Below are 12,902 nucleotides of genomic sequence, written 5' to 3' on the forward strand. Positions count from 1 at the left end.
GTTCGGGTAAATGCGTAAAGAATGACATGTACCCACCATTATAGTATTATACAGAGTAGTTTCACTGCCCTAAAAACAAATCCTCTGTGCACCACCTATTCATGCCTCCTGCCCACTCCCCCTCCATGCCTGGCCATCACTGATCTTTTTATTATCTGTAATTTTGCCTTCTCAGATTGAAGAGAAAGAAGCCTTCTCAGATTGGCTTCTTTCACTTGGTATTATGCATTTAGGATTCCTTCATGTCTTTCCATGATTTGATGCTTGTAAATTCTCAACTGTTTGGGGGTAAATATCAAGGAGTACAATTGCTGTATCATATGGTAAGAGTATGTTTAGTTTTGTAAGAAACCATGAAACCATCTTCTAAAGTGACTGTACTATTTTACATTCCCACCAGCAATGAAAGTTCCTATTGCTCCATGTCCTTGACAGCATTTCATGTTGTCAGTGTTCTAGATTTTGGCCAGTTAAATAGGTGTGTAGTGGTGTCTTCTTGTTTTAACTTGCAATTCCCTGATGATATATAGCCATGAGCTGCATAATGATGTTTTCTTCAATGACAGACCCACATATATGAAGGTGGTCCCATAAGATTATATACCACATTTTTACTGTACCTTTCCTATGTTTAGATATGTTTAGATACACAAATACTTACATTATGTTACTTACAGTATTCACAGTATTCAGTAAGTTGCTTATAGTATTCAGTACAGTCACATGCCATACAGTTTTGTAGCCTAGGAGCAATGAGACTATACCATATAGCCTCGGTGTTTAGGTGTATAGTAGGTTATGCCATCTAGGCTTGTGTAAGTACACTCCATGATGTTTGCACAACAACAAAATCACCTAACGATGCATTTCTCATAATGTTTCCTGCCGTTAAGCAACACATGACCATATGCTGTGGAGCATATTTTCATATGTTTATTTGCCATTCACGTATCTTCTTTGGTGAGGTGTTTGTTAAGATCTTTGGCCCATTTTTATATGCTTGTTTTCTTACTGTTTTAAGAGTTCTTTATACATTTTGGATAGCAATCTTTTATCAGATGTACCTTTTTCAAATGTTTTCTCCCACTGGGTGGTTTGTCTTTTCATTCTCTCGATATAATGGTGTTTTTTATAGAAGTAAGTTGAGTCTAAAGGAGAGCAGAGTATGATTCTGGAGACCAAGGTAAAGTCCTTGTCCTATCATCAAGTAGCTGTGGCTTTGGGTAAGTCACTTAACCTATAGATTTCAGTATAGTGTTCTGGTCAGTAAAATGAAGGGATTAAGATGGATCAGTGGTTTCCAATGTGTTTGGTGAAGCCACAGGTCTTCTAAAGGGGCCCCCGAGGGGCCACCATGAGGGAAGGGAGGAAAAGGAAGTGCCCCTGGTATATAACACCTCTCCTTCAGACAGAACAACTCTACTACGTTGTATTTTATCTGTTTTTATTTCATGATAGGTTGATTTGCAGAGGATCCTATGACTAATAAAATTTGGAAAGCTACCAGATCTCTTTCAGTTCTGAAAATCTGCGACTCATGACCATTAATTACCATCCACATTTTGAGGCTGTATTAATGTGTGAACAGATAGGAAAGAAAGTGATAGAAGAACTAGTGGAATAGCTACTATTATGTGCTTCTCTGATGGTGACAAATCATTCACTCTCTATTTCATGGTTTTGAAGTATATAATTCTTCCAGTGTTTCCAATGTGGCCTGTTTTAGGTCAACCTAACCATATGAACCTACACTCAATGTATTAGGTTGAACCATGTAAAATGGCTGGAAGTCATGATTTTGGCCTTCAAAAACTGTAATTTCATGTACTTCAACCAATATCAATGCAGTATGCATTGAGTTCAGAGGCTTCTTAAAGCATCTAGCTCGTATATATATAAATGAATTAATTAAAAATGTGTCACAGCCAGATGCGGTGGCTCACACCTGTAATCCCAGCACTTTGGGAGGCCGAGGCGAGTGGATCACTTGAGGCCAGGAGTTCGAGACCAGCCTGGCCAACATGACGAAGCCCTGTCTCTACTGAAAATACAAAAATTACCCGGGCACGGTGGTGCACCCTGTAGTAGTCCCAGCTGCTCGGGAGACTGAAGCAGGAGAATGGCTTGAACCCAGGAGGCAGAGGTTGCAGTGAGCCGAGATCACACCCCTGCACTCCAGCCTAGGTGACAGAGTGAGACTCTGTCTCAAAAAAATAAGCTAAATAAAAATGTGCTGATTTCATGGGTGGCTAACAGTCCAGTTTGGAAGCAAATGAGATTCCAGAATTCTACGCATCAGCCCACCACCTCTTTTGGGATTGATGTACATGTAGAATCAATAGCAAGAGTTTATTGAATATAATCAAAATCAATTTGGCTTTTACAATTACTACATTCTTTTTGGCAAATGTCAGTAGCTGCCAATAGTTAAAGGCATGTGAGGTCTAGGCTTCCCACAATTTGACTACCAGGTTACAACTAAGTCTTAGGCCGAATTTTGCTATACACAGACATTTATCAACGAGATGGCACAGTTCTGCCATATAACTTATTATATAAACTCTATGAAATCCTATTTCTTTCCTCATTTAGGATCTCCCACAATATCTTGGATAAAAAGTTCCTCTAAGGCATATGTGACAGCATTCTAGCAATGGTATTCAGCTAACCCATCTAGTTAGATTAAAGCAATCAAGAATCCTTCACATCATCAGCTAAACATGAGGCCTTTTAGGAATCAAGTCTTGGCCACCATTCCTAAGAGTACAAACTGCAGAGGCTTTAGATTTTTATACTGTGTTCAGGCAAACCCTTGACTGCTGCTGTCATTTCTGGAGGAAATTCACATAAAAACAACATTTCTTTCACCAGTGAAAAGTCATTTGTGAAATTCATGTTAGTGCTTACTAACAGTAGCACTAAACTCATCAATGAAACTCTATTTCTTAAATCCATTATGCTCTATTGTGGGCTGGAGAGAAATATAGCCAAATGCTTTTGTAGTAGCTACCTTTGAAATGTGGCTTTTTGGTTAAATGTAATATGTGTCCTACTAGGACAGTTATCCACTCCTAGAGTCTAGATTACAACTATCACATATAATACCTATCCTACAGTCTATACTGATGAGTTGTAAAGCAATCATTACAACATAAAATTATGCACTACAAACTATAGTTCATCTTATGAGTTTTATCTACCTGTCTTTATTTTCTATTAAATGGTGATTATTAGTCACAGCTATTGCCATAGTCTTCTATATGAGATAGAATGTAATCAGTATAGATAGGGTCCATAAACTAGAAAGGAAATCTTATGGTTGTAACAATCGCAAACATCAAGACTGCTGATATTGCTGCTGGTACAATTGAGGCACCAGTAAGAGTAGAACTAGCTGTCTTTGGAATTCTCCTGTTTTGGTGATTCCACCTGATTGTGTGCTTAATCATGCCAAATTAGACTAATAATTCCATATTTGTTTGTTTCTTGTGGGCAAAGCATTGCTCTTGGTTCAGAAATATGTATTAGAATACCATGCCTTTAAATCAATTTGCATAATTGCTATTAATTTGATTGCTGTAATCTGCCATTTCATGAATAATTCTTTTTGATAAGAAGTAGTTATAAATTTTAAAACCCCTTCAAAGAAAACTTTGCCTTTTGCCTTCCTCTGTGGGAGAATATATTGTGCCATTTCTCTCTATGTCCTTTTTCCTTACAAAGCATGAAATCATTAGGTGGGAGACATCTGAATGTATGCCCTGAAATTTGGCTTTTACGAATACCATACTGAGATAGTTAGTGTCACTCTGGTGTGAACCATGTTTGTTTTATTTTTAAAGAATACTGACTTTATAGACACACATTACCTCTTTTGTCATCTGTCATATAGAAATCCATTTCTGGCATATTATCCACACTTTTTCCAGGAAACCTACCTGTTATCTGGTATTTCATTGTATGCCTCTGGCACTACAGATTTGTTTAAGTTTTAGGTAATGATCATAACTACTATATGGTCCTTAGGGGGTAGATTTTAGGTATTAAATATATTAATAATCATTTTTTTTCCTCTCAGTCTCTTAGACTTCCCACTCCCACTAGCTCAATCCTGCAACTTCCAATTATTTTTTAAATATATGAGCTTTTGAATGGGTTTCAGTTCCCTCATTCCTGTGTAAACATATACTATATGCTATACTAAACTAAAAGTTTGCAAAACTGGTTGGGCACATGGACATCACCATACAATAAATTCTGAATTATTATAAACATATCAGCTATGAAAAGTTAACTTTTAATTTCCAGAAATAGTTTAACAATGGTGAAATAAATGGGGACATTGTATGTATTGCCACCTTCCTAAGTAAAAATAGGAGGATGATTTAAATAGTGTCTTTTTAGTTTGCCTAATTTTGTTTTTTAGTAAGTGAAATGTCACTTCAGAGTGTGAGACTTTGATTTCCTAGGAAAAGTTGTTTCCATCAGTCTGTGATAAGAAGTACCTATTTAACACTTATTTTAGCAGGGGAAAAAAAAAAGCTTGAAGGCATTATATGCAGGCACAACTGAATAATAGTATCAAAATGACTTAGAAGCCAGAAAACAAAGATTTATGAGTTTGACACTTCATAAGATTTTTAAAAAATATAGCTAAGCACAGGATTGGGTGGGGTGGGTGCTTTTTTGATTTTCTCTGTTTGTCTATTGTTGGTTTGGGGTATGGTGATTGCTTGGCTGGATAATTGTGTATTAATATCCCAAAGGGATTTGGATCCAATACACTACTCCCACTTTCTGAAATTCTTTCCAATTATAGAACTCTTTTTTTTTTTTTTTTAAGACGGAGTCTCGCTCTGTCGCCCAGGCTGGAGTGCAGTGGCCGGATCTCAGCTCACTGCAAGCTCCGCCTCCCGGGTTTACGCCATTCTCCTGCCTCAGCCTCCAGAGTAGCTGGGACTACAGGCACCCACCACCACGCCCGGCTAGGTTTTTTTTTTTTTTTTTTTTTTTTTTTGTATTTTTTAGTAGAGACAGGGTTTCACCATGTTAGCCAGAACGGTCTTGATCTCCTGACCTTGTGATCTGCCCGTCTCGGTCTCCCAAAGTGCTGGGAATACAGGCTTGAGCCACTGCGCCCGCCCTAGAACTCTTTATGGTTACAACTGAAAGTACTTAAGAAATCATATCCAACACCTTTGCTTCATCAATTAGGAAACATGTTCAGATAAATTAAGCAACAAATGTAGTATCAGAGAACCAGTTTACTGCCAGAGCTGCAACAGGAATCCATATATCCTGACTACAAATTCAGGGTCTTTTTACCATACCACACTTTTTCCTTATCCTATACTTTCACTTGCCTCAATACAGGGTTGGTGAAAATGGTTAATAGATATTGGCTCTCTTAGACTTCAGCAACATATCTCAAAAGGCAGCTTTCATGTGACAAACAGAAGGCTTGAATAAGCAGAGAGCTTTGCATGTTCTACAGTCTTGTATGAGAAATTTACAGTTAAGCCAGATTACTAGAGATTTATTCAGAAAAGGAATCAGCTTCCTGGTTAGTTTGTGGACTCTGTAGATTTAGTCTCTAGTACACCAACATTTATACAACACTGGGAAGAAATTTTCCATTTGAGCAAATATATTTTGCAGATTGCGGATGCTTACCTTTTTAAACATGATTTAAGATATTTTTAAAAACCATATTTTTATAGAAATAGTTCTAAATTAGATTGTATAATTTACTGCCTCCTTGAACATTATCCTGAACATCATATAGCCCTTTATTGGTGATTCACATTCACCATGATAAACATAATCATTGATGTCTATAGCCTTGAGAGCTGTCAGTGTGCTGGGGTTTAGATCCTACTCTAACCCCCAAAGAACCTTCTGACTCTCTTCTCCCTTGCCTTCAGATTAATTAGCTTTCACTTCTGTTTGCTTTCAGTATGTTGATCTAGTTCAGCCCACCCTGTCCCTTCTGCTTTCCAGTTTTCATGTGCAATGAGGCTTTGAAGTCATGCATAGAGGAAACTGACCTTTGGTTAGTCTAAGAAGTTGAGGTTTCCCTGTAGATAAAGCATCGGGTGAGTTGTAATGCATGACCTTGGTTGTCTCTTGTTTCTAAGTTCATGAGAATGGGTTTATTTCAGCAACTTTTGCATTTCTGCATAAATGAGGTATTACTGTCATTCATATCTGTAGTGATTATGTAAAACCTTGAATAGCCACCCAAACTGTCAACCTAAAATTCAATAAAGCATATTTTGTTATAGTTACTTATGATTATCTAAACATACATACCTGTCATGTATGTAATTTTTCTTCCATAATCTATCCTTTCTAAGAGCTTCTTTATGGTCTGTTGTTAAAATTTCAGTGATGATAAGCTATCAACATATATTTGGCCAAAGTTGAAGTTAATAAAAGCAAGCATATACATTATGGCAAAGGCTGTTTCCTCACAAGTTTGTTACAAGTATCAAGTTCTTTTTTTTTTTTTTTGAGATGGAGTCTCGCTGTGTCGCCCAGGCTGGAGTGCAGTGGCCGGATCTCAGCTCACTGCAAGCTCTGCCTCCCGGGTTTTTACGCCATTCTCCTGCCTCAGCCTCCCAAGTAGCCGGGACTACAGGCGCCCGCCACCTCGCCCGGCTAGTTTTTTGTATTTTTTAGTAGAGACGGGGTTTCACCGTGTTAGCCAGGATGGTCTCGAACTCCTGACCTCGTGATCCGCCCGCCTCGGCCTCCCAAAGTGCTGGGATTACAGGCTTGAGCCACCGCGCCCGGCCTCAAGTTCTTATAATAAGGACCACTTCTCGACTATTTCTTGAGAAGAAGTTCTGAAATTTTAAAATCTCATGATATACCCAAAATATTTATGAATCATAAAAGTATATTGTAGCAACTATACAGCATTGGTTAACTGAAAGGACTTATAAGATTCTACGGGGTATATTCTCGTAAGGCTTTAATAATGACTCAAGGTATGGTACAGCAGGAGAGAGATCACTCACAAGGCCATTTTTAGTTGCACAGGACACATTTGTCTTCTAATTGTGAACCACCAAGATATATGCAAGATAACCTTGGTATTGGGAGCTAAGGCACACATTTACAGAAGATGTTTGATATCCCACTGGTCATGTAGCTGAAACTAGACTATGTAATCAATTAGTCAGGTGCAATCAGCCTATATGTTTTCCAAAAATAGTTCAGACAAGCTACTACAGTGTGCCTCCAAGCGAATTTGAGACATTAAATAGCACTTTGTAAAGCTACTACATTTCATACCAGACTTGACCAAGGAGACCAAACTCCCAGGCATTCCTGAAGTTAAGGAGACAGACTCATGGCAAGTTAATCCTATTTATTCTATATTTTCTAAGTGTATTTTTATTATCAACTTGATAAATATCATTTTTTTTTCTTTCACGTAATAACTGCCACAATGGTAGTGACAGTGAGTCACACTACTACTTATTGTAAATTTGTTCTTTTTCAAGCCCTGAGCAAAGCACTTTTTTATAGCTTATAACTTGAGATTGGTGCTATTTTTTCAGTTTTACAGATGAATAAGTGACACTTAGGTTTTTGTTTTCTTCACATAACTATTTGTTCTGACAACCCTTTTTCTAACTAGTGCACACTACTTAACAAGCTTGGGATATCAGTAAGATTAAATACATTACTCAAAACAACCACAAGGCTCCCCCAATCAATGCCATAATGTCTTTATTCCTTTTCTGACTAACCTTGTTCCCATGAGAAATTCAATAACTCCAGGGTTGCACAATAGGTCAATAGGCCTTAACTCTTGCATTGAAGAAGAGACATGGAATGCTAGGTTCATTTGTAGAAAGTCCTCATTCTCTGTTCTTGATGTTCTTGCTACTGTTGCTGGTGCATAGTTTTATATCAAAAATAGGGCACCTATGGCCAGTTGCTGTGGCTCATGCCTGTAATCCCAGCACTTTCGGAGGCCAAGGTGGGAAGATGGCTTGAGCCCAGAGTTTGAGACCAGCCTGGGCAACATGGAAGAACCCCGTCTATGCCAAAAAAAGAAAAGAAAAGTCGAGTGTGGTGGCACACACCTGTAGTCCTAGCTACTCAGGAGACTGAGGTGGAAGGGTCTCTTGAGCCCAGGAGGCAGAGGTTGCAGTGAGCCAAGATCGCATCACTGTACTCTAGCCTGGGCTACAGAGCGAAACTCTGTCTCAAAAATAAATAAATAAATAAGTTAAGTAAGTAAGTAAATAAATAAATAAATTAGGGCATCCAAACCACAAACTCACACACCCACCAGAAATATGCCTGCCTTTTGACCTTGAACATCCATCATGTTCAGTCTTACAATAGAACTCTTTGTGTATCTCTTTTATTATATCTCTGTTACCTCTTGCACTGAAGAACCTTGAGGGCAGAGGTCACCTGCTACTCATCTTTGTGACTTGTTGCATCTACTTATGTCATTTATTTTTATTATTTTCTTTTGAAGAGAAAGCATGGGTGAGAGCTTATTTATTTTGAAATTATGAAAAAGTGGTTACATTTTTTGAATAAATATACTTATTTTGTGTGTATGTATGTGTAAATATGCCTTGGATTTGAAATATTTAATAAGAGTGTTTCCTAACTGAATCTGCAGAAAAAAAGTTTAGGTTTTTCTTTATTTCCTTTAATGGGAAACCTTCGTGTGTTAAATAACACCCCAGTATTGTGTTCTCAAGGCACATTTACATTCTGTATACTTGTCACATCATGTAATCCTTCATTAAGGCATGCACATGATTCCTGATAGCTGTAATTTAACTCACACAATTTAAGGAGAAAGAGGCAATTAAGGAAGTGATCACTCAATTTAAGGAAGTGATCAACTTTAGTTTCAAACATCATGGCTTTAGTTAAATGTCCTAACGCAAGACCTTGCATCCTGGAAATTGCCCCATGTTTTTAGAGGAGGTAGTCTGATTTCATCCTAGAGATCAAAGCTGCCACCTTCTCCTTTATTTTGTTTTCACATTTTAAAAAATTCTAATTTTAGGGGCACATGTTCTCAGGATCTCCTGAGGGCTGTGTCATGGGCAAAAAAGAAAATAATTTAGTTCTGGTATCATCATTTAGGGTCCATTAGGCTTCCAAATACTTTGATGAGCACTGGCAAATTCTCTGCCACTACTTCCTGTTCCCTAATATGTGGCAGACATAACTAATCTATAATAGTATCTTTCCTACAGGTCAGATTCTTACTTTAAGTGATATCTTCTAATGGACTGGATTTGGCAAGTGAGATAAAATCTACTTGCCAACTGAATCCATGTAGAGTTCTCAGTATTATATTACCTTGCCGCCCAGTACAAGAAATACATAGAAGATGATTATGGAATGCTTGGTAATTTGATTAGACTTGGATTAGAAGCTTTGTGTCCTGCTATATTACCTTCCAATTGCTTATTCTTCTAAATTAGACTGCTTTCCGGTTACTGGAGTTAGTGGCTTGCTTTGACTCACCTTTTTGAGTTGGATAGCATATAAGAAAATAATTGTCTCTTAGAAGCATTTAGCTTTCTTCTCTTAAAAGTTCAAAATACGGCCGGGCGCGGTGGCTCAAGCCTGTACTCCCTGCACTTTGGGAGGCCGAGGCGGGTGGATCACGAGGTCAGGAGATCGAGACCATCCTGGCTAACATGGTGAAACCCCGTCTCTACTAAAAATACAAAAAACTAGCCGGGCGTGATGGCGGGCGCCTGTAGTCCCAGCTACTCGGAGGCTGAGGCGGGAGAATGGCGTGAACCCGGGAGGCGGAGCTTGCAGTGAGCCGAGATCGTGCCACTGCACTCCAGCCTGGGCGACACAGCGAGACTCCGTCTCAAAAAAAAAAAAAAAAAGTTCAAAATACATTAATGTTGATTGTTTGATTTATCCTCAGAAAAACTGATTCAAAACCCAGGGATATCTTAGACCACATTAACATATGTATTGTCTTTAAAACAAGGAAGCCGATAATCCTGATCAGTTTTGCACTTGTCAGACCAAACACAAAGTATTGCACTCAGCATAGGTTACTGTATTTTCAGAGGAAGATGATGCAGACTCAAATCCATTTTCTATGGCAAACAGATGAAGAAACAAGACATGTTTATTCTGGAAAAGAGAAGTCCCACGGGAAACCATTTACTGTCTTTCTTCCTGTATTAGTTGGCCTGTTATATGGAGGAGACTTACGTGTTAATTCAGAGGGTATAAATAAGACCAATGACTAGGAAGTTGTTAAATCAGTAAAATATCTCTTGAAAAAGGGTACTGTAGTCAAATATCACAAATGCATGTATCATGTTCCGTTTCAGGAGACTTACAAATACATGCATGCATAATGATGTTTCAGTCAACAATAGACCGCGTATACAATGATGGTCCCATAAGATTAGGAGCTGAAAAGTTTCTATTGCCTATTGACATCATAGCATCACAGTATAACACATTACTCACATGTATGTGGCAATACTGGAGTAAACAAACCTACTGCACTGCTAGTCATATAAAAGTATAGTACATACAATTATATATTGTACATAATACTTGAAAATGATAACAAATGACTATGATGCTGGCTAATAATGTATTTACTATTTATTGTCATTCTGGAGTAAACTCCTTCTACTTATGAAAACAATTAACTATAAAATAGCTTCAAGCGAGTTCTTCTGGAGGTAGTACAGAAGAAAGCATTGTTATAATAGCAGATGACAGCTCCATGCATGTTATTGTCCCCGAAGACCTTCAAGTGGGATAAGATGTGGATGTGGAAGACAGTGATACTGATGATCCTGACCCTGTGGAGGCCTAGGCTAATGTGTGTGCTTGTGTCTTAATTTTTAACAAAAAAGTTTAAAAAGTAAAAAAATACAATAAAATTTTTAAATAGGAAAAAGGCTTATAGAATAAGGATATATATAAAGAAATAAAATATTTTTGTACAGCTGTACAATGTGTGTTTTAAGTTGTGTTATCACTAAAGAGTTAAAAAGTTAAAAATTTAAAAAGAGTATAAAGTAAAAATGTTATAGGAAGCTAAGGTTAATTTATTACTGAAGAAGGAAAAACATTTTCCTTCTTTTTATTTTCATTTCATTTTATTTTTTATTTTTTAATTTAATTTTAATTTTTTTGAATGAGGTCTCACTGTGTTGCCCAGGCTGGTCTCGAACTCCTGGGCTCAAGCAATCCTCCCACCTCAGCCTCCCAAAGTGCTGGGATGACAGGCATGAGCCACCGCTCCCAACCAAAATATTTTTTTTAAGAAATATATTTTTATATATTTAATGTAGCCTAAGTGGACAGTGCTGATAAAGTCTACAGTAGTGTACAGTAATGTCCTAGGCCTTCACATTCGCTCACCACTCACTCAGGCCAACTTTCAATCCTGTTAGCTCCATTTATGATAAGTGCCCTGCAAACTCCTTTTATGGTAAGTGCCCTGTACAGTACCGTTTTTTATCTTTTATATCATATTTTTCCTGTACATTTTCAATGTTTAGATATACAAATACTTACCATTGTTATAATTGCCTATAGTATTCAGTATAGTAACAAGCTGAATAGATTTATAGCCTAGGACCAACAGGCTATATCATATAGCCTAGGTGACTAGTAGGCTATGCCATCTAGGTTTGCGACAATACACTCCGTCCTGTTTGCACAATGATGAAACAGCCTAACGTATTTCTCAGAATGGATCCACATTGTTAAGTGATGCATGACTGTTTATACTAAATATATATTGAGGACCCTAAAAAGTCATTCAGTGAAAGATCTCTTTAAATTTGTTAACCCTAGCATTCCATAAATACTTCCTCAGAATGTTTCCAAGGAACTTTCATTAGGATAGTGATTCTCAAACTGTGGTAATGGGAGCAGCAGCAGCAGCAGCATTTCCTGGGAACTGAGTAGAAATGTAGTTTTATAGCCCTACCTCAGATCTATGGCATCAGAAGCTCTGGAGTGGGACCCAGCAGTCTGTGTGATAGTCCTTCAGGGATTCTGATGCGGCTAAAAGGCAAGAAGCATTGTTAGAAAATTTTACTATTATTCTCCAACTTAACAGTAACCTTTTGCTTTCCTTCATTACACTTACCACAATTTGTATTTTCTAAAGTTTGTTCTAATGATACTCTATGAATCTGTGAATTCATATTCCATAATCATAATCTGTTCTCTGAATTTCCTTCCTTCTGTACCTCATAAAGGGTCATAAAGGCAACCCTTTCTGAGGTACAGAAGGAAATACTCATTGAAGGCCTATCATGGTTTTCACCCTGGTATAAGTGCCATCTAGCTGGTATCAATTTGGATACTTTAAAGAATCCTAAATAATAAGTCCATATATTCTATAAAGTAAAATACTCATTTCTATAACAAAGCAAAACTTTACTCCATTGCTGGCTGTCATTGTCATTTTTAAAAGAGCACATAACTCTTTTAAAGTTTTTCATTTCCTTCAAAATGTTTTTCAGAAAATGTAGACTTTTTTAGCATCTTGAAAGATCCGTAATATGCCTTTTCTCATGTCAGAATTCTATAATTTAGGAAATATTCTAATCTCTTGCATTAACAGAAATGAAATTCTGGTGGCATAATATTTGTCTCTCCAAACAAGCAACACTCTTTTAGAAAAATGTAATTGAAATTGAACTTAAAATCTATTTGTATTTAAAAATAAAAAATCTTATTTTTTATTTTTATATTTTATTATTAAAATAAAATAATCTTATTATTTTACATGGTTTCATAAATGTATTTTGAACGTTTATATTGAAATGCCTCTGTAAATCATGCAGAAGAATTTTCTTTTTCTAAAGGACAGTGAAATGAGGTTGAATGTGTTAAAAAGCATCACA

At 37.1% G+C, this 12,902-nt stretch overlaps 1 protein-coding gene across 3 annotated transcripts in view; it reads left to right on the forward strand.

The window, feature by feature from the left end:
• The window catches only part of PRRG1 (proline rich and Gla domain 1), a 98,430-nt gene that overhangs the window by 67,056 nt on the left and 18,472 nt on the right, over positions 1 to 12,902 (forward strand). The window lies entirely within an intron of this gene.

The sequence above is a fragment of the Macaca thibetana genome, chromosome X (assembly GCF_024542745.1).
Source record: "Macaca thibetana thibetana isolate TM-01 chromosome X, ASM2454274v1, whole genome shotgun sequence".
Lineage (NCBI taxonomy): Eukaryota > Metazoa > Chordata > Mammalia > Primates > Cercopithecidae > Macaca > Macaca thibetana.